This window comes from Ovis aries, chromosome 12 (genome assembly GCF_016772045.2).
Source record: "Ovis aries strain OAR_USU_Benz2616 breed Rambouillet chromosome 12, ARS-UI_Ramb_v3.0, whole genome shotgun sequence".
Taxonomy (NCBI): domain Eukaryota; kingdom Metazoa; phylum Chordata; class Mammalia; order Artiodactyla; family Bovidae; genus Ovis; species Ovis aries.
In genome coordinates, this window is record NC_056065.1 from 44,282,192 (window position 1) to 44,305,494 (window position 23,303).

Consider the following 23,303-nt stretch of genomic DNA (forward strand, 5'->3'; position numbering starts at 1 on the left):
GTCTAGTTGTGTTTCTTGAGTGTTACATAACATTATAATAGTCTCTTATATGTTGGACGTTGAATCACCTTACTGGGCATATGCCGTGTTCTAAATAAGTGAATAATTTTCATATTCCCATTTACTTTCTCACCTATTTGCTACTTAGAACTTTTGTGGTTATAAGGAATCCTTATTCTGAACATACAGTGATAGAGCCAGAGGGGCCTTTGAGATTATTTTACAGATGAGAAAACTGAGACTCAGAGATGGTTACTCTGCCAACAGTGGCTATGACAGATGTAGCTGTGAATGTCTGTGAATTCAAAATACCCTGAAAAATGTGTGTATATTCAAAGCCACTCTTTGAAATGAGCTAGTTTTCTATTGGGTTTTGGTTTAAAAGCTTTATGAAAAAAAAATTCTCCTTTCATGACTCTGCTGATCAGTTGGATTTTGAGTGACAAAAATGTTGCCATATTTAATTAAATGTCTGTTTTGACACTTTTCCTGATTTATCTGATTTATTCTCTTATTCCAACCCATCTAAAGATTCTGTGGAACATAGTTTTGTACAGAAATAATTTGAGCTATTTTTGCCTGTGGTGCTTTGTAGCAAGTTCCTTCTGAAATTTTCTTAAGCATTGCCAGAGGGTTTTGGTTTATGGTTTTTGTTTCTGTGAAGCTACCTTCTCATCGTTTGAAATTCTTCCTGCCTAGGCGAGCCCAGGGTGGCTCAGGTGTCGGATTATGCAATACAAGTTCATTTAGCTATCAAAAGACTGAGTTGTGTGCTCATTTTATGATGAATGGAAACATTTAGTGGCTGTTTTAATTTTTATACTTTTGTTGTACTGGTTCATGGAGCGTTTTAGTTGCAGGCACCTTCTTTAATGAGAAGTGAAGTGATTGGAAAAATCTTGAGAGAAGTTAATGTTTATTTCACTTTCCTTGGAATAAGAGGGTTTTGAGTTATGTTAAGTAATAAAAAGATAAATTCATTGTCATGTGAGAAGTATTTATTATTTCTTAGAGTATAGCATAGAGTCAAAATAAAGCTTTTATCAACTTAGAATAAACCTGTGTCTATTTCCTGTTTCCCAGGACAGTGTAGAAATTTAAAGTATATGGAATCTGCAGTGCAGCTACATTATAGTATGTTTAGTAGCCCAATAGGACTGTTTGAATTTCAGTTCAGTTCAGTACAGTTCAGTCACTCAGTTGTATGCGACTCTTTGCGACCCCATGGACTGCAGTACTCCATGCCTCCCTGTCCATCACCAATTCCCTAAATAAATAGTTTAATGTTTAAAACTGCAGTCACTAATAGAACATTTTTGAACTGTTAGTTCTTTATTACGATTATGCGTGTGTATGCTCAGTCATGTCCAACTCTTCATGACCCTGTGGACTGTAGCCCACCAGGCTCCTCTGTCCCTAGGGTTTTCCAGGCAAGAATACTGGAGTCGGTTGCCATTTCCTTCTCCATATTACCATTATATGGACCTATTTTAAAACATAAGCTCCTCTGGGTTACTTGTTTGACTTTTTTCTTCATTATTCCCAAATGAGAGTTTTAGTGTAGATGAAAAAAATTTATTGGAGTGTAATTTTTCTATAATAAATTGCTCTCATTTAAAGTATACAATTTGATGAGTTTTTAAAAATGTGTATACCAGTGAAGCTACTACAGTGTTCAAGGTAGAAATCATTTCCAGCATCTCCAAAAGTTGCCTCATGCTCTTTTAAAATCCTTTGCTGCTTCTAGCCTCAGATAACCACTGATACATTTTTCTCATTATAGATCAGTTGCATTTTCTAGAATGTTGCATGAATTAGAATAATACTGTATGTAATACTTGGGGTTTGGAGTCTTTCAGCACAGTAATTTTATAGCAGATGTATGTTGCCACATTAGTAGTGGTGCATGCCTTTTTTATTGCTAAGTAGTATTCCAGTCTGTGGATATCCATAGTATTTTATCCTTTCACCTGGTGATGGATATTTGTTTTTTTTCCAAGCTTTTGGCCATTAGGAATTGTTACACAAGTCTTTTTTTAGGACATATTTTCATTTCTCTTGAGTAAATACCTGGCAGTGCTGGTAGCTTTTTAGAAAAGTTATCAAACAGGTTTCCACAGTGGCTGTACCATTTTACATTCCTGTTAGTGGTGCGTTAGAATTTCAGTTCTTTAGCATACTCCACAAGACTTGATGTCTTTAGTCTTTTGAGTTTTAGCCATTCTAATGGATATGTAATAATATGTCCTTGAGGTTTTTAATTTAAATTTCCTGACAGCAGGTAATGTTGAGCATCTTTTTATGTGTTCAAGCCCATTTGTATAGCTTTGGTGGGAGGATATCTCTTGCCCAATTTAAAAAATTGTATTATTTGGCCTTTAGTACAATTTAGTTGTAAGAATTATTTTCGTATTGAAGATAAAAGTGCTTTGATACATGTATTGTAAATATTTCCTCCCATGGTATGACTATATATATATATCATGCTGTATTTCAAAAAGTATGTAATTTTGCTAAAATCTGATGCATCTTTTTTTTAATGAAAATTTCTTTAATCATCTCATGATTACAAGGTTTGTTTCTATGCTTTCTTTTGAAGTTTTAGTTCTTACATTCATTTCAAAATAATTTTACATGTGATACGAGGTAGAGGTGAAAGTTCTTTCTTTTCCACACTGAGGCCAGTTGTGCAAGCCAGATTTTTTGGAAATAGTCTTTTGTCATTTAATTGCCTTTATGCCTTTATTGAACAACCACTCCTTGTATGTGTTTGTTTGTTTAAGATCCTATTCTGTTTCACTGATCTGACATCTCTCTTTTTACTAGTACCTCAGTATTTTTAATACTATAGTTTTATAAGAACCCAGGTGATACATCTTCCTATTTTCTACTTGATTCAAGATTACTTTGGCTGTTGTTAGGTAGTTTACATTTTCGTGTAAATTTTAGAATCAGCTTGCCAGTTTCTGTTTTAAAAAAGGCGTTGATGTTATTTTGATTGAGATTGCATTGGATGTATGAATCAATTTAGGAAGAATTGATACCTTAACAATTTGAATCTTCCAATCCATGAACTTGATAATAGTATCTCTCCATTTGGGGGAAAATAGGTATTCTTTAATTTCTTTGAGATATTGTAGTTTCCATTGTACAAGTTTTACACTTATTTTGTAAAATTTATCCCTTAAGTAGTTATTGTTTGAAGATTCTATTGTTAATAAAATTGATTTTTTAATTTCATTCTCTAAATGTTCATTGATAGGATAGAAATACAGTCAGTTTTTATATGATGACCTTGTATTATACATAGAATGCAAGGTTAACACTAGTAGCTTTCTGGTTAGTTCCTTAGGATTTTCCATGTGCACAATGTCATGTCATCTGCAAACAAAGACGGCTTTACCTCTTTCTGATTTATGTGTTTTATTTCTTTTTATATGCTTTATTACACTTGCTTGAACCTCCAGTACAGTAATGGATAGAAATGATGAGAATAGACATATTTGCTTTCTTTCTCATCTTAAAGAAAAAACACTCAGTTGTTCACTGTTATGTGCAATGTAGGATTTTTTTTTTGTTATTTAAACAAGCTGAGAATGTTCCCTTTTGTATCTAAGTTTATTAAGGTTTTTTACCATGAATGAACATTGAATTTTGTCAGATGCTATTTTTCTCTTGTGTATCTATTGAGATGATCATAGGTTGTTATACTTTTTTTGTTCGTTTGGTAAATTACATTAATTGATTTCAGACTTTAAACTGACTATGTTCCTAGATTAAATCCTGCTTGAGCATTATGTACTACTGGATTCAATTTACTGTTAAAAACTGTCACCTTTGTGTTCATGAGGGACAGTGAACTGTAGTCTTCTTTCTTTGTAATACCTTTGTCTGGTTTTAATATAAGAGTAATACTGATTTAAAAAATTATTTGGGAAATAGTTCCTCCTACTCTTTTTCTTTCTCTTAAAGAATTTATAAAGGATTGATCTTGATTGTTAAATGTTTGATAGAATTGACAGTGTAGCTATTTGGGACTAAATTTTTTTAATGGAAAGTTCATACAGTAAGTCTCCTTCATCTGAACCTTCAAGTAGCAAACTTTCAAAGATGCAAGCATGTGTTTGCATGTCCAGTTGTGTAAGTTAGTTTGGTGTCTGGTGTACACTGTCATGTACAATCACTCCACAAGTGATTGTGCTTTTGTTTACTGTGCAGTACTATATAGAGCACAGCAGTATGGTATCTTTATTTCAAGCCCAGGGTGTCCGGAATCAAGTGTAAAAGCAATGGTATAGAGCCGATTGTGTTTGTTGGGTCCTTAGCACCGAGGAATTGATGCTTTTGAACTGTGGTGTTGGAGAAGACTCTTGGAGTCCCTTGGACTGCAAGGAGATCCAACCAGTCCCTTCTAAAGGAGATCAGTCCTGGGTGTTCTTTGAAAGGAATGATGATAAAGCTGAAACTCTAATACTTTGGCCACCTCATGCAAAGAGTTGATTCATTGGAAAAGACTCTGATGCTGGGAAGGATTGGGGGCAGGAGGAGAAGGGGACGACAGAGGATGAGATGGTTGGATGGCATTACTGACTCAACGCACATGAGTTTGAGTGAACTCCGGGAGTTTGTGATGGACAGGGAGGCCTGGCATGCTGTGATTCATGGGGTTGCAGAGAGTCGGACACGACTGAGAAACTGAACTGAACTGAACTAGGCTTACTTTGTTGGACTTAAGAACAAATTGGACTCACAGACATGCTCTCAGAATGAAACTTGTTTGCATGTTAGAGACTGACTGTACTGCTCACCGCACGACAGGCCAACGAATAGAGAGACGAGTTGTCAGGCCAAGGAATAGTGACTGTTCGGGAAGCCAGCAGACTGAGAAGATGGTGGACTAGTGTCCCAAAGAATCACCTCACTTGAGTTAGAACTCAGACTTCTTTTATACCAAAAAGGAGGGGTGGGAGCAGCTGATTGTTGTAAACTGTTGGTGCCAGAATCCTTTTTTCCTGCACCTGTTCATGTAGATCTGGTCACAATGTTTTTATAAGCCTCCAACAAGACAGTTGTCATTTTATGTTCGGCATCTTTTTTCTCTATATGAATGGGAAAGTGTTATACCTTTCAAGGTCAGAGCCTCTAGAGTGGGCTTTCACATATATTTCAGGCTGTGGGCAACATACTTAGAGGTGCACAGCCAGCACGCCCACGCACAGGCACCAGAGTCAGACTGTCAGAGCTGAAGGAACAGGTCTGATATGGAGTCAGGTGTGTTCTTCCCTGTTATGGAAGGACAGACAGACATAGGCCTATTCAGACTCTATATTTTATCATGCGTCACTAGTAATCTGTTGATCTCTAAATGTTTTGGTCATTTCATCTGGGTTATCAAATTTATTGGTAAAATTTTCAAATTATTTCAGAAGATTCTTTTTAATGTTCATAAGAACCTATAATTTTGACCTTTCTTTCATTTTTAATATTGCTTGTTTATTTCTTCTTAGTCATTCTTTTCTTTTCTTTTTTAATGCTAGGTGGTTTATTTTATTTGTTCAAGGACTCATCTTGCAAGAATTAAAGCAAGCATGGGCTTTGATTCTGGGAGCCCAGATTCACAGACTTAGGAAGACAAAAGTGAACTGTGCTCCATGTACACAGACGCAAACTAAAGGCTTGTGGTTAATCACACTGTAGTTTTAAGTTTCTACAGCCTTGCCTCCAGAAGTCACAGTTCCTTGAAGTTTTTTTGGTGCCTCAGAGGGTATCTGCACTATTCTTGAGTTGATCAACCTCTTTATTCTTCAGCTTCTGGTTAGTAAAACTGGTTAACCCCGAGCATTCAGAATACATGGAAGGCTCAGGAAGACTTCATTCTCAATGCCATACATGCCCTTCACCATTGTTGACACTGGGTGATTCCTGGATAAATTTTTCAACATGGATTCAAGAAGATCAGCCACACTTAATTGAGTACCCAGTTGGTATATTCTTTTAGCTTGATGACATCATAGGCACTCTCAACTACCATCTTATGCACTTCCTTCCAGTTTTCACTATCATTGTCTATTCCCGTTTCTGGATTCACTTCCTGGAGAGAAACGGCTGCCACATTCACTCCACTCCACACAGCCATGCTTGAGTTGCCATGTTCTCCCAAAATCCATCTGTGGCAGCTGCTGAGATGAATGCCAAGTTTTTCAGCCATCAGTTCAGTTCAGTCACTCAGTTGTGTCCAACTCTTGGCAACCCCATGGACTGGAGCACACCAGACTTCCCTGTCCATCCCAACTCCTGGAGCTTACTCAAACTCATGGCCATCAAGTCGGTGATGCCATCCAACCATCTCATCCTCTGTCATCCGCTTCTCTTCCTGCCTTCTATCCTTCCCAGCATCAGGGTCTTTTCAAATGAGTCAGTTCTTCGCACCAGGTGGCCAAAGTATTGGAGTTTCAGCTTCAGCATCAGTCCTTCCAATGAATATTCAGGGCTGATTTCCTTTAGGATGGACTGATTGGATCTCCTTGTAGCCCAAGTGACTCTCGAGTCTTCTCCAACTCCACAGTTCAAAAGCATCAATTCTTTGGCACTCAGCTTCCTTTATAGCCCCTCTCACATCCATACATGACTACTGGAAAAACCACAGCTTTGACTAGACAGACCTTTGTTGGCAAACTAATATCTCTGCTTTTTAGTATGCTGTCTAGGTTGGTCATAGCTTTTCTTCCAAGGAGGAAGCATCTTTTAATTTTCAGCCATAAAACAGCAAAATATAGCAGAATCCAGATTACATCCACTTGCAATCACACAGTGCTTGGGTAATCCACTTGGTTTCCAGGTAACGAATGTGAGAATGTCTGCTGGGTTGGAAACCACAATGATGATGCAGTTGGCATTGTACTTCACAATCTGAGCAGTGATGAGCTTGAAGACATTAATGTTCCTTTGCACCAAATTCAGGTGCCTCTCCCCCTCTTACTAGAGAGCTCCTGCACTTACCACTACGATCCTGGAATTGGCAGTGACAGAGTAATCTTTGTCTGCCAAGATTTTTGGTGTCTGAAGGAATAAGTCCTTGTGCTGCAGGTCCATCATTTCTCCTTTGAGTTTATCTTCCAAAACATCCACAAGAGCAAACTCAGCAGTCAAGAGACTTTCCCAGAATGCTGATGGTACATGCCATACTGACTTGTCCAATAGCTTCTACAGTGATCTTATTGTTTGGAACCTTTCCCTCTTCTTCTGCAACTGGTGCAATCAGTTTTTCCATAAGAGTTGCCATTGTGCCCAGAGGAGAGAGAGTTCTCCAGACAGTGGTAAGGGCAGCACAAAGAAGACAAAGCAGCGTGCGTCTCCTCTCTTCTTAGTCATTCTTAATAGAGATTTATTGATATTATTGATATTTTCAGGTAAGTAGTGTTTGGTTTCATTGATTTTTTTTTTCCCTCTGTTGTTTTCTATTTCATTGACCTCTCAATCTTATTTCTATTGTTTTTTTCCACTTATTTTGAGTTAATTTGAATATTTTTTCCCCTAGCTTCCTAAGTTGGAGTCTTAAATAACTGACACAAATTCAATTTGTTGTTCTTCTATTACCTTTTAGTTAAAAATTTTTTAAAAAATTTTATGTGTGATTTCTTCTTTTACCTGTGGATTGTATAGCATTAAATTGTATAATTAGCATGGACTTAGGATTCTTTTGCCCTCTCTTCTTCCCTCCTTTTGGAATGTTATTGATTTCTAATTTAGTTCTGTTGTGATCAAAGAGTACCCAGTGAGTTTTCAGTCTGTTGAGATCTGAGACTTGGATCTTGTCTCAGCATGTGATTTATCTTGTGAATGTTCCGTGTACACTTATAATGAACTTGTATTTTGCGGTTATTAGGTGTACTGTTTTATAATTGTCAGTTCCTTTGGGATAGTTGATATTACCATTCAGATCTTCTCTGCCGTATTTATTTATTTTTGACTGTGCCGGGTCTTTTTTGCTGCATGCCGACTTTTCTCTAGTTGCACAGAGTGGGTACTGCTTTCTAGTTGTGGTATGTGGGCTTCTCACTGCGGTGACTTCTCTTGTTGTGGAGCAAGGCCCTAGAACATGGTGAGCTTGCTTTGCAGCTTGTGGGACCTTCCCGGACCAGGGATCAAACTCCTCTTGCCTGGATTGGCAGGTGGATTCTTAACCACCAGGGAAGTCCATTCTTTTATCTAGTTGTGTTGTCAGTTACTGACAGATGTATTAAAGTCTTTCACTGTGATTGTGAATTTGGTTATTTCTCCTTCTGTCTCTGTTAGTTTTGCTTCACGTGTGGGAATTGGATCACTAGGTGCATGAACATTTCTAATAGTGATCTTGCTCCATGTATTAAGCCTGTTCCCCTTTTGGTACAATCCTTTTTGTGCCTAGTGATACCTTTTGTCTTAAATTCAGTTTTGTCCGAAATTCATACAGTACTCTAGCTTTCTTATGCCTCTTGTCTGTATGTGGTGTGTCTTCTTCCAGCTTCTTTGAATCCTTTTGTTTGTTTAAAGTACCTCTTCTGTGTACTTTAGCTTTCTAGTTGTTTCTTGCCTTTTTATCCCATCTGGCAAGCTCTACCTTTTGTTTGGAGTGTTTAGTCCATTTTAACAGTGCAGATGATTCTCAGGTCGTATGAAACTTGAGCCACTTACTTTTTTAATAGCAGAACTAGTGTCATTGGAGAATCACAAGTAGTTAATATATTATTACTTTTATGGCCACGCAATGTTACTTTTGATTCAGCGGTAAACTTGCAAAATAGGCACACAGTTCTTTGTTTGCTCATTACCATTAATATGTATTTCTTATCTTTTCTTACATAAAAAAGTTTTGTACTGATATAAAGGAAGATTACATAATAAACATGTTGGCCTCTCTTACTACAAGAGGGTATTCTTAGTAACTATGGGCATACTTCTTAATGTATGTCAGCAAAAATACATTTTTGTTGTTGTTGTTCAGTCACTCAGTTGTGTCCTACTCTTTGCCACCCCCATGGACTGCAGTGTGCCAGGCTGCCCTGTCCATCACCAACTCCTGAAATTTATTCAAACTCATGTCCTTTGAGTCTGTGATGCCATCCAACCATCTCATCCTCCATCACCCTCTTCTCCTCTTGCCTTTAATCTTTCCCAGCATCAGAGTCTTTTCCAGTGAGTCAACTCTTCACATCAGGTGGGTCAAAGTATTGGAGTTTCAGCTTTAGCATCAGTCCTTCCAATGAGTATTTCAGGGTTGATTTCCTTTAGGATTGACTGGTTTGATCTCCTTGCAGTCCAAAGGACTCTCAAGAGTCTTCTCCAGCACCACAGTTCAAAGGCATCAGTTCTTCATTGCTCATAATATGTTTTACTGTTTTATTTTAAATTGTGAATGCCTGAAAATGAAGAATTGTTTTATTTATAAACTTACATAGCATGTTAACTAATATGTTAAAATATGACAAAGCAATGATGTTCTCTCTGAAAGATGGAGATAGAAATGTTTCTATGTATTTCTCCTTAAGGAGTTTTCTTTTAATTAGAGTATTATTTTAATTATGCTTTTATTTTGGCTGTGCATGTCTTCCTTGCTGCACAGTCTTTTCTCTAGTTGTGGTGAGCAGGGGCTACTCTGTAGTCGTGGTGTATGGCCTTCTCCTTGTTGTAGCTTTTCTGTTGCAGAGTATGGGCTCTGCAGCAGTGGCTAACTAGTTGTGGTGCACAGTCTTAGTTGCTCCACGGCATGTGGGATCTTCCAGGAATAGGGATCAAACCTGTGTCTGTTACATTGGCAGGTGGATTCTTTACCACTGAGCCACCAGGGAAACCTTATATGCAGTTTTATTTAGGCTTATCTGTACACATTTAGCATATATATAACTCTTTTTTAAAAATTTTTATTTCTACTTTATTTTACTTTACAATACTGTATTGGTTTTGCCATACATTGACATGAATCCACCACGGGTTAATTGCTATGTAACGTATAAATGGCCTATAGTATTCTAATGAGATTAGTTCAGCCATCTTTAAATGCTTACATTTATTTGATCTCTTATTAATACAGAATAGACCTTTATATTTACGCTTGGAAGCTACAGCAGAGCCCCATAGTTTGAGAGTAAGTTTTCCTGGAAGATAGCATTCTGACTTATTTTTATTAAATTGATATTGGATTTTATTCTTTGAGCTCAGATATCTTTCCCATTTCCTAATAAAATTCAGATTCAGTTTCTTTCTCAGAAACTTATTTGCATGCTTATGTTTACTTTCACTAACACTAAACATATATATGTTCACTATGTATAAGTAAAATTTATAATCATGCAGCAAAGATTTCACCTTTGCCTGGACAGTTTTATTCCCTGAAATATGGATGGCTGTTAGACATTTGGATTAAGCTTTTTACATATTCATGAGAGTATGTATGTGTTTGTTTACTTATTTATGCACACCCACATCTCCTTCAACAGAGGATTAAAGGCTTCCAATCGCTTAATAGTTAGTTTTTATCTCTGATCTATAAATATCACTATTTGTTAACCATGAGTATTAATCATTTTTGTTTTCTGAGCTATATAACCCAATGCCTGGTACATGGTAGAGATAGACACTAAATATTTGTTGAATGATGGAATAAGTAAATCAGGTTCAAGTCCAAATCACATTTGATCACCCAGAACTTGGTGTTGTAAAGTTGGCACAGCAGAGTAAGCCTACGCTCAGAATCATTTTCATGTTCCTCTCTTTCATTCTAAAAAGTTTAAGTCTTTAGAACTTCTCTCAGAGATTTTCTGTTTGTTCTTTATAAATGGACTTCACTGAAGCACTTGGCCCTGAATTTGCTTTGCAGTGCTCCAGACTTAAATGGGCAGCTCCCAAATAATGCTTTGCCAAAAGGGCCTTTTATTATCATTTGTCTGGTGGCTCAGACGGTCAAGAATCTGCCTGCAGTGTGGGAGACCTGTGTTCTACCCCTGAGTTGGGAAGATCTCCTGGAAAAGAGAATGGCTATCCACTCCAGTATTCTTTCTTGGAGAATCCCCATAGATAGAGGGGCCTGGTAAGCTACAGTCCATGAGGTTGCAGAGAGTCTAAAAAACATGATTGAGTGACTAAGCACACAAATTATATGATCGGGATTCTCCTAAATTGATTCTACATTCACACCCTTTACTTAAATTCTCCTCTTTTTATTATTCTCCATTCGGATTAGTCACCATTACTTGGTTGGAGGGTGGTAGTTTTGTTCTGTCAGGATTTTGGATGAAAAGAGTATTAGTTGATATGCTACATGCTTTCTTTTTATGGAAATCCAATAATTTTATCTGATTATTTCCAATAATTTTTAAGAACACCTTATGTGTATCAGTTTTGACAAGCACCTTTGCTAGTGTTTATTTCTGTCATATTGGACATTGGAATCTTCCTCATATTGTTAATGATAGTAGAAATAAAGATGCAGAAAAAGACCATGTAGTTGAAGTTTTCTCATATAAGTAAGACCTTTTCAACTGATTATCATCATTTGTTGTTCATTCACTATGTCGTGTCTGACTCTGTGACCCCATGGACTATAGCATGCCCGGCTTCCCTGTACTCAACTATCTCCTGGAGTTTGCTTGAATTCATGTCCACTGAGTTGTGATATTAGCTAACCATCTCATCCTCTGTCCATGGTGTAGTTTTTATATATGTGTATGTGTATAACCATTTTTGTTCATAACCATTTCATTTCTCCTGTGGTCAGCTCTGTCTGCATGTCTTTTAAAATGTGGCACATACACTAAAGCAATACTTGGCCAGATTTGATCAGCATGTGGTGACAAGAAGTTATCTTCAGTTACCCTGAAAGCTTGCCTCGGTGCAGTAAGCTTTTATGAAAGTGTACGCATCACATGCTTTTCTTCCCCTTGTGTTTTGTCTTTGTCTTATTTCATTTTTCTGTGGGTAAATGCCTTTGCTAAGCCATTCTCTCCCCTGCTCAGCTTTTTGACTGAATTTTCAACCAGACATTAAACCTTAAGTTTATCACTGTTTCTCTCATTTTGCTAGGTATCAGCTATTGGTCAGCTGCCTGATGTCATTAATAACAATATTAATAAGCTGTAATAAAATTAGAATGTACTTGTTGGTTGAGTGCTTATATGTTAGGTGAAAATTTAAGTGTTTCTTATGAATGATTTCATTTGATCTGTATAATAATTCTGTGAGAGAAGTGTGGTTAGCACCTGCAGTTTATTAAGCACACTCTGCCATATACATGTTTTAAACTTTATGTGTTGGACTATGAGGACAGTCTGACTGGAGCGCAGCACCTCATCGCAGTCCTCTTGAGAATCTGCACTTTGGGAGACTCACTGTTTAGCCAATTGGAAACCCTTCCTGCTGTCACCTGACTGTCTCCCCTGCATGTCTCCCTCTGTCCTCCCAGGGTCTCAGCAAACAAAAGCTTTTACTTTGGTTTGGCCAAAGTTAGAAAGTTCCTTTGCTAATTTAAAAAAATTTCTGTCTCATAAGATTTTTTTTTCTGTGCTAAATACTGATAAAATGTTTTGAGGCTTCCGTGGTGGTTTGAAAAATGTCTACTATAACATCAGTCAGTTGGAATTTTAGCACCTGTGAACCTATATGAACCATTAATACCGATATGGTAAGTATTTAGCAAGTCAGAATAAAAGCCCTTAGCCCTTTTACATTGAAGAAGAGGCTTTAATACAATCATTCATTCATTTATTTATTCAGCAATACATGTGATGAAGTCCCTGCTCTTTGCAAAGCCCTTATGGGAGAGCATTTGATGAGTGTTGAAATCTAAGTAAGTGTTTAATCTTAGAACAAATAGGCCCATGAGTTTTAAGAGGGCTCATATATTAACATAACTTCTGAAATGTAGAATATTAAGATTTATAGTGTTTGTACTAGTATGTGTGTTTCTTAATACTAGTTTGAAATATATTTCAGAATAACTTTTTTTTTTCCCCACAGCTCTCCTAGATAAATTTTTTTACCCCAAAGTTTGAAGGTCAGTGTAGTAGTTTGCTGTGGCTGCTCTGGCAAATTGTGTACCGTAAACTTGGGAACTTAAAGCAACAGATTTCTTACAGTTCTGGAGCCCAGAAGTTCAAAATCAGGGTATCATTTGGGCCATGCTTCCCTCTAGCACCTCGGGGAGAATCATTCTGTGCCTCCTGCAGCACCGAGCCGCTTCAAGCTCTGTGGGGCTAGTGGTCACTCTTGCTCTGCTTGCCTTCACTTCGCTGTCTTCTCTGTGTATCTAGGTCTTCTCTGTCCTATGTTTTTCCACGGCCCCTCTTTTTGTAAGGATGCTGGTCATTGGATATTGGGCCCACCTGAATAATCTAGAATTGTCTTCTCATCTTAAAATCCTTAAGTTCATCACAGTAATGTCTGTAAAGACCTTTTTCTCAAATAAGGTTGCAGTCGCATGTTGCCAGGGTTTGATGTGCAGGTCTTCTGGTGGTTGTTTTTCAGCCCCCAACAGCTGGGGTTTACTGTTGTATACAGTGTTACTAAAATAAACGGTAAGTACTTATTTTTAATTTTCTGTAATAGTTTATTTCCTTCCCCTTTCTATCAGTTATAATTTACTTAGATTTAAGTGTGAATGTTATCATCTTGAGAATGTAAAAATATTCTAGTAGTGACTGTGATATTTCTGTAAAATTCTAGGACATTTGATTTATAAAATACTGTCATATTTGTATTAGCATAATGTACCATGTATTTGGCTTTCTTTGTACAAAGAATATATTTATTTAGATGAGAGAATTATCATCTATGGTTATAGATTATCATAGATTATCTATAGAATCTATAGATAACCATAGATTATCATCTGTGGCTAACCATGTTAACTGACTTATTCTGACCTGTCAGGTTGCTGAGTATTTCTTCCGTGGCTCTACCCTAGACGGTTCCAGCCTGCCCCTCAGGGGCTGTCTGGGGCAAGGTCTTGTGCTGCTGGTCGATCTGGTCTTGGGTGGCCTGGGGTCAGCCCTGGCTACCTTTGAAGCTGTTCCTTTCTAAAGTCTCTGCTGTCTCTTCCATCTCCTGTCCTTCAGCTCTGCCCTGGCCAGCTCTCTTCTCTATAGCCAGTCACTCTCAGAGCTTCTTACATCACCACACCACCTGCTCACCCTTGCCTGTCTTGCCGCCCTGCCTTTGGTTAGCTTCCTCCTTGACCATAGAATGGGTTGGGTGTGCATTCCAGCTTGTGTGTGTGTGTGTGTGTGTGTGTGTGTGTGTGTGTACACGCACACGTGCTCAGTCATGTTCGACTTTTTCACTTCCCTGGATTGTAGCTCTGCCAGGCTCCTCTTTCCATGGGATTTCCCAGGTAAGACTACTGGAATGAGTTGCCGTTCCTTTCTGCAGGAGATCTTCCTGACCCAGGGATCAAACCTTGGTCTTGGTCTCCTGCATTGTTGTTGCTGCTAAGTTGCTTCAGTCACGTCCAACTCTGTGCGACACCAGAGATAGCAGCCCACCAGGCTCCCCCGTCCCTGGGATTCTCCAGGCAAGAACACTGGAGTGGGTTGCCATTTCCTTCTCCAATGCATGAAAATGAAAAGTGAAAGTGAAGTCGCTCAGTAGTGTCCAATCGTCAGCGACCCCGTGGACTGCAGCCTTCCAGGCTCCTCCGTCCATGGGATTTTCCAGGCAGGAGTAGTGGAGTGGGGTGCCATTGCCGCCTTCGCCTGCGTTGTTGGGTGGGTTCTTTACCACTGCGCCACCTGGGAAGCCAGAAGTGTTCCAGCCTACTCCAGTACTTTGGAATACTAGTTCTTCAAGGATTTGGGGGAAGGATGGCTCTAAATTTTTCTCCCCTTTCCACTCCTTCCCCCAACCATTTCACTAGCGAGATACACGTTTTCATGTGTTCTCCAGTCTAACTTCACTTGATGCCTCTGAGTTACCATGCTGGCCGCCATCGCACAGAATCTTTTGGGACTGTTGCGAGTTTGAGGTCTTTGGTTTGTATCGTATTTGCCAAGTTTGGTAGTCTTCCACAGTCAGGCTCTCTGCTGCTGCTGCTGTATTTTGAAATCGTACAGTCTTTTTCCTTTGTTCTTTCAGACCTGTTAGACTGAGAAATCCAGAATGGTGAGGAGGCTAAGCCTCTCAGGCTCAGGGTGAGGCTTCTTGGTTCTGCAGGGCTGCAGCTGGAGGCACTACTGGGGTTGCCCAAAGCCTCGTTGCTTATTTCTTAGTCACTCACTTTGTTCTTGGCTGAGGTTTCTAGATAAAAGAGCAGCCACTCAGAAGCCTTCCCACCTCTGTAGTCTTGCATGCTTTGCTGTGTGCCTCTTTGATTTTCTTTGTTCCATTAATTTATCATTGCAGCCAGAAAGAATAATGCACTATTGTTTACACAGCCTTAAAATTACTCGTCAAAAATCATCAAGGTTAAGGTTACTGAGCCCTGTGGATGGGAAGCAGTCATTTCTACACTTAAATTCTTCTGAGTAAGAATTCAAGCACTTTTTGTAAATGGTTTCTCTTAATACTGATGCCGTTGATCTTGAGGTTTTTTTTGTTTATTTAAAGAAATTTAATTGTTTGTAGGAATCTGGTTATAACTGACCTGTGGCTAACCTTTCATGTGTACTTCCTAGTTGACTTGAGCATTTAGGAATGGGTTCACTAATGTCTGCATAAGGGAATAGAGCTATGTTTCTCTGTCACCCTCTAGGTTAGAGCTTCCCTTGCCATTTTTCTGTTTGCAAGGCTGTAAAGATTCTAGGAGTAAGTGAAAAAATTTCCACTGTGGCCCTGAACAGTTTCTGCCTGCGATCTGAGATAGGTCTTTCTAAGTTGACAAATGACAACGATTCCTGACTCTGCGAGGAGTTTTTCTCTCTGTGGCTGGAGTTACACTCCTCATTCTGTATCATTAAGCTGGGTCTTCTCATCAGTGGATTTGTGTGCTGAGTTCTGAGGAACTGGCCTCCCTTTCCATGCACTGGACTGGTAGCTTTGATCCGCCACAGCCCAGCATCCTTTATGTCCTGGATTGGAGCTTACACAGAAAGCAGGAGGAAAGGTTTTGTTTCTTGGAGGCGAGGTTATATACTATGAGCTCTGTAGATAATTATGCATAATGTCATTTAAAGACCCGTGGCATGAACTAGTCCAGCTTTTGCAGAGACCTGAAAGTTAAGACACTAACCTTAAATCCCTAAGGTGTAAGTGAAGCATCTGCAATAGCTGGTCAGTGTTTGTCCCGGGCAGTTTGGCGTAGTTCAGTGGCTATATTGTTTGTTTACTTTTCTAAATGAGTGTATTAATATTTCCATGTATTTATTTATTTTTCTATAGAGTATCCTTTAGAATTTTACCTTTCAAAAACATCTGTGGAACTTTCCTGATGGTCCAGTGGTAAAGAATTCGCCTGCCAGTGCAGGGGACACAAGTTCGATCCCTGGTTGGGGAAGATCCCACATGCCACAGGGCAGCTAAGCCTGTGTGCCACAATCATGGAAGCCCACACGCTAAGAGCCCATGCTCCACAAGAGAAACCACTGCAGTAAGAATCCTGAGTGCTGCAACTAGAGAAAGTCTGCATGCAGCAACAAAGACCCAGCCTAGCCAAAAATAAATAAAAATTAAAAACAAAGTCTATAAAGAGAAAGAAGATTAAAAACTGAGGGGTTCTGAAAAACAACCCAGTTCAGCCCCTCTGTTATAGAGGAAGAGTCCAGGGGCCACACTGCTGCTCAGAGTAGGGTCCTCCAGGCCCCTCTGCCCAGCCTGCTACTTCCTCCCAGGACAGCCTGGCACCTCACTCCTGAGAGCTCCCCAGGTCATCAGGTTCTCCGTTGTTTCCCTTCTCATCCCCATCTTCCGTCCTGTCTTTTCTGCACTATAGGATAAGCTCACCCCTATGGTGCTCTAAGGCATACTCACTCTCCTAGCGCCAGAGCACTTTCCCATGACACTCGTCGCGTCCCATCCCTTCTCAGTCAGCTTTCCTTAATGGAACATTTCCTCTTTCCGGAATCAGGCTCAGTGATGACCACATATCTTATTTCATCCTAAACAGGCATGAATTCTATGTTCTTTCTTTCTACAGCTAAGATTCTATGTTTCTTCCTTTCTACTAAGAAAACTGAGGTTTAGAAAAATAATTCGCTTCTTATCACACAGCTAGTGGCAGGACAAGTGTTTGAACCTAAGCCAGAGCCAGGAGCTTTCTCTCATTTAGATCTCACCTCTGTGGGACCCCAAAACCTGCATCTTTGGTGCCAGCATCTTCTCAGGTTCTCCTGTTCAGGTGTTTATGTTTGTAAAGACAATGTCAGATTAGATGCTAAAAACAGACAAATGGTCAGAAATGGCTAAGACTTGGTTTGTTCTATATTTTAAAATAAGGTACTGGCCTCAGCTGATATGCCAGGATTTGGTGTTTGCTTTCTAATCACCTGTGGTTGAGCTCCCTGCTCTGTGGGTTTAGAATATCTTCAAAAGCACTGTAGCCAGGAGATTGTGACCTGTTTTCTACACATATGTGAGAGCTGTGAATGAGAAATGATACAGTGTTGTACTAGCCATGGGAAATTGTTATAAGTGAATTATTGCCGAGACATAATAACTGCCTTTTATTACCTCCTCCTAGAATAGTGTTTTTAATTTGACTGTTGCTCTTTATTAAGTATAGGCATGCTCAGTCCCTCAGTGGTGTCCAACTCTTCGTGACCCCATGGACTGTAGCCCGCCAGGCTTCTCTGTCCATGGGATTTTCCTGGCAAGAATACTGGAGTGGGTTGCCATTTCCTCCTCCAGGGGATCTTCCCAACCCAGGGATCGAACCCGTGGCTCCTGCATGGCTGGCAAATTCTTTACTGCTGAGCCACCAGGGAAGCCCTAAGTATAGGCAAAGTTAATCATATTATGTATACTGTTGATCTTTAAAGTCTACTTTTTGGAATCATCTTGCTCTTTCAACAGAACAAATAGCACCCTAGTCACTGACACTCTTCTGTTTTTATTATACATTTATTTCATTATTTTGTTTATATGTGTGTGTTTTCTCTACTCTGAGCTACTCCTGACTAGCCACCCCAGTGTAAGAAAAGACCTTGTGCTTGCCCCAGCCCTGCAGCTGAAGGAGTCCCTGAGCTCACTGTTCCCAGCAGATCGCCAACCTTGACATGCTTCAGTGGAGGTGTCAGGGGCAGGGACTGAGTCTTAGGGGTCCTGGACACTGGGCTAATGTGGAATCCTTGCTCTGCTGCTTTGTATGGAGGTGGCCCCAAGCACAAGTTTGAACCTCTTGGTTTTGTTTCCTCATATGTAGCACTCTTGCCTCAAAAGACTGGTGTGAAATGATGAAGTTATATACTGAGTAAGTTCTTAGCATCTCTGGAGAAGGGAATGGCAACCCACTCCATTATTCTTGCCTGGAGAGAGGAGCCTGGCAGCCTACAGTCCATGGGGTCTCAAAGAGTTGAGCACGAATGAGGAACTGAGCCCACACACAGATGTACAAGTTCCTAGCACAGGCAACACTCAAGAAATGTTGGTTCTCCTCTCTCTCTCCTCCTTTATGACCTCAGGAGCCGACATAATTTCTAGAACGTTGTACTTATTTGGAATGTGTTAGAGGGGAAGAGTTATTCCAGCGAACATGTATTTCTTTCTAAAAATTAACTGAATCTTTCCTTCAGCCCTTACTCTCAGCAGTTAAATTCTGTGTCGTTACCTTTATCTCTCAAATGTGTGCCTATAAGAGTATTTAGAGAAATTTATCCTCTCCAGTGCTTAAGTAGCATTATTAGGAGTGACAGTGGCCAAACAAAAATAAGCATTGTGCTTTCAATCTTAACTCTAGTTTTTGAATGTATGTGTGTATCATGTTTTGAGCTTTGTACTAGGTCACTGGGCTTTATTTTCTTGGGCTCTGAAATCACTGTGGATGGTGACTGCAGCCATGAAATTAAAAGATGCTTGCTCCTAGGAAGTAAAACTATGACCAGTCTAGACAGCATATTAAAAAGCAGAGGCATTGTTTTGCCAACAAAGGTTCATCTAGTCAAAGCTATGGTTTTTCCAGCAGTCATGTATGGATGTGAGAGTTGGACTATAAAGAAAGCTGAGCACCAAAGAATTGATGCTTTTGAACTGCGTTGATGGAGAAGACTCTTGAGAGTCCCTTGGACTGCAAGGAGATCAAACCAGTCAATCCTAAAGGAAATCAATCCTGAATGTTCATTGGAAGGACTGATACTGAAGCTCCAGTACTTTGGCTACCTGATCCAAAGAACTGACTCATTAGAAAAAACCCTGATGCTGGGAAAGATTGAAGGTGGGAGGAGAAGGGGACGACAGAGTGTGAGATGGTTGGATGTCATCACCAATTCAATGGACATGAGTTTGAGCAAGCTCCAGGAGTTGGTGATGGACAGGGAAGCCTGGAGTCCTGCAGTCCATGTAGTCGCAGAGAGTCAGACATGACTGAGCGATTGGACTGAACTGAACGAGGCATTGGTGATAGACGAATGAATGAAAATATATAGGCATTTGTCAATTATATATTATGAGAGGACGTTTTCAATTGTCAGATTTCAGACAGCTTTCTCATGTCAGTGAGGAATAATTCAAATGATTAAAACTACATGAGGAATTTTAAGATCGTTTCCAGATTCCACTTTTTTTCCCCTTTCTAAGTTATTTTGGCAATTTCTTATAAATAAACAGTGTATTTTGCAGAGCAAAAGACATTGAAATCTAATATTATCCCTAATGGACTGCAATTATTTAATATTTAGCATGAATGCAGTCTAACCTCAGATAGGCTTTTTCTGCAGTTATTATAATGGCTGTAATTGCAGAAGAATACTTTGGCGTAGCAGTAGCTGCCAGCTGCAGTGCCATTTGATCTAAAAAGGTCACAGTAAAAGGGACATTTAAATTAAGTTATAAATTACAATTGAAGAACAATATTTTGATGTGTGAGACCAGGGATGACAGAGCAGGAGATGTAATTCATGGGTTCATTATAGAACAGAGGTGCCTGACAGCTGAGCCGTGCCAAGGGGAGAATTTATTTGCAGCATCACGCAGACAGAAAATGGCAGCTCAGATGAGAAGCTGGAGTAGAAACTCGAAACCTTGTGGTAATACGCAGAGGTTATGCTAATCAGACTGCCCCAGATCCAGCGATGTTTAATGATTGCTGTAATATAAATGAGATGTTCGGACATGTGCACATATTCAATCTTATTTAAATTAAGACCTCATCCTTGCTCTATAAAATAACACAGTTTATAACCAGGCATTAAGGTTGATTCTCTCACCTCCCTGTCCAATGTACAGATTTGCTGAAATTTCGGAATTGTTTAGGCAGGAGAGTTAAAGCTCGAAACAAGAATTCTGTCCATGGCAGCTTTGAGGAAGGATATAATTTAGTGTTTATAGCGATCCATGAGAAGTTCAATCATGAGTTAATTAAACAGTAGGCAGTCATTAAGTATTATTTATTCTTTCGAGAAGCTTGCCAGTAAAGCACTTATATATATTAAATTATAGAAAGTAATAAGCAGGGAATGATTTGTCAGGCTGAGTGAGAGGAGCAGGTTTAACTTGGGCAATTACGCAGAAATGTGTTTTTCTTCTTGTGGCCTGACCCTTCCTTCCTACTAATCACAGAGAGATCAGGGGCTGTCACAGGACACTCGAGGCTGTGTAGTCCCCAGCACCGTGTGCACCTTGAACCAGCAAGTGTTTAAGAATCTTTCGTAATAGCCGGCCCCTGAACTATTACTCCCCATGATGGTACCGCTGGACAGTTTACAGCCGTTTGGCCTTTCAGGGTATCTTGTCACATGGCATCTCATTTATTGCTTTTCATGGTCCTTTGACACAGTGAGGGGCTGATGATGTTAGTCCCACTTGACAGAGATGAGAACCTCAACTCAGCCAGTTTGTAATGAAGCTTTAAGGCATCTGTCTCCCTGCTCAGACGTGGTGCCGTGCTCACCCTCATGAGGCTGCAGAGGCCTTGACTGTGGGAGCAGTTGTGCAGGCGGGCTGCTGAGCACCCGAAATCTTTGAGTTGTTCCGAGCGTTTTATGCAGCAGCCAGCTGTGTCCAGTTACAGAGGGCGCCATGTCCCTGGTGGTCCCATTCTGTGTTGCCATTCAGTTTGTTAAGCAGAGCCAAACTAGGGGTTCACTGCTGGAAGCTGCTATTGTTTTTAGCACCGTCACATGCCCAGTCCACTCTGCTAGTGTGCTTGGGCCATCTTAGTCTTCTTTGGTGGCACTTACGTGACATTTAGAGTTGCTCAGGAGCTCTTGTTGAATGAATGGAAGGACAACAGAGAATGTGATGACAGCAGCCTCCCTGTGGAGCTGGGGTGTCCCTTGGGTCTCAGGGCAGCAGAAGGCATGGCCAAGGAGAGTGGACAGCTGGTTGGGGAAGAGCCACCTGGACTCTCTGACAGTGAACAAACCAGAATTGAAGGGAAGAGCTGAAGCTGAGCAATCTGTGGCGCAAATTCTGGGAACCAGCTGACAGACTACTGGGAAACTGCAAAGCAAAGAGAATTCCACGATGGGGTGACTTAGAGGCTAGTGCATTGGTGAAAAATCACCATTTTGTTATCAGATCTCCCAGATACTGACCTGCGGTTTAGGGGAAGATGACTTTTATCGCTGCTTGTGCCTAAGTGAAGACCTGCAGTTCAGTGATGTGGAAGCGGCAGATTTACAAGTGCATGCTTCCCTGATCATCGGATTAAAACACACACATATGCATACAGACATGTGCACACGCACACCCTGTTTTTGTGGAATGACTTCCTGCTCTACTGGCTGGTGGGTCATGGTGACAGCGTCAAATCTAGGTTCTTCTCTCTACGGGAGCTTGTGGAGATTAGAAGCTGACTGGATAAGAATGCTCTGTCCTGGTGCCTACTTTTTGCACTGATGTTGACCCAGTAGCTCCAAGATGGTACATTTCTCTGTACATTAAAATTGCTTTAATCCCAGATTTTCCCGGTATGTCTTGGCTGCAAATGGCCAGAAAGGTCTCCTTACCTTGCTTTAATTGCTCTTCTGAGACTACAGAGTGAAGCTGTTTGAGTGTCTTCATTACGGTTTCCTTGAGCAGTCTTCTCTAGGGTAATGATAGAAAATCTTATTCACAGTGAAGAACCTTTTACCTTAGCCATATTGGGCACTGAATTTACCATACTGATGTACCTGTGTGGTCGTGATCAGATGTTTCAAATTTGGAACCCACCTATTTTTCACAGGTTGAGATTGTTGCAGTTCTTCAGAGCTTGACACAGTATTAGAGGGGAATATTTTCAATGACAATCTTTAAAGATTTGAGATAGCCAGTATTTTGGTAAACTTACAAACTCTTTAATTTACATGAGGAATACAGTTGAAATAACTAGTTAAGCTCTAGCTCAAGCATTATTTTGGCTCCAGTCTGAAGAAAAACAAATCTTCATAATCCTCCAGAAAACAAACCCTTTTTAAGAAGTGCTTTTTTGTATATTAAGCAAAGAAGGTGGAACCCAGCAACCCAGCCTTTTAGGACCCTAGGGTATAGATGTGACTTTAGGTGAACGTGTCACATGAGAACAGTTCTTTAATCTGCTTCTCAACCCAGCATTTCTGACGTCCATTTCCTGTGCTTCTCCTGGCTCTGTTTGTCCCTCTCACCCAGGAGAGTGTCTGGCACCGTTTAGCACTCAGTACATGTTTGCAGAAGTAGTGAAGGATATCCTGAACTTCCAGTAATTTTCCCAAAGTATTTGACAGATATTCAAAGAAACAATGTGGGCTGAAACAACTGTTAATATGTTAAAAAGTCCATCTTTAGTAAATATAACTGAAGTGTTTCTTTAAAAATGTAATGCTCTCAGAACTTCCTCAGACTCAATTGCTATTAAGTGGGAATAACTGTTTGCAACGTTAAGAAGGGGCTTGTTGAGAGAAGGGTCCCTTTGGGCTCTCTGGGAAGAGGGCATGCCAGAACAGAACCTTGTACTGGCCTTCATGAATTCTTGATGACAGCACAGTCACTCCCGACTCCATATGTTCAATCAGTATTTGTCACTGTTGTTAAATAGTGCCACACTTTTACTTTTCAGGTGTGTTTTTGGCAGAGATGGAGGAGGTGGACACTCTGGATACTTGTTGGGTTCGTGGAGTGGAAAGGTCAGGAATAGGACTATTTTTAGAAGACAGGCTGACAATGGATCCCATGAGCAGAGGCAGTTACCTGTTATTGAGCTTACCACATATATCACAACAGCTTTGTCG

At 40.0% G+C, this 23,303-nt stretch overlaps 1 protein-coding gene and 1 pseudogene across 8 annotated transcripts in view; one reads left to right on the top strand and one right to left on the bottom strand.

The window, feature by feature from the left end:
* RERE (arginine-glutamic acid dipeptide repeats) overlaps positions 1 to 23,303 on the top strand; it is a 418,492-nt gene that overhangs the window by 298,565 nt on the left and 96,624 nt on the right. The gene's annotated exons all lie outside the window — the stretch shown is intronic.
* LOC101118715 (L-lactate dehydrogenase B chain-like) lies at positions 5,708 to 7,282 on the bottom strand (annotated as a pseudogene).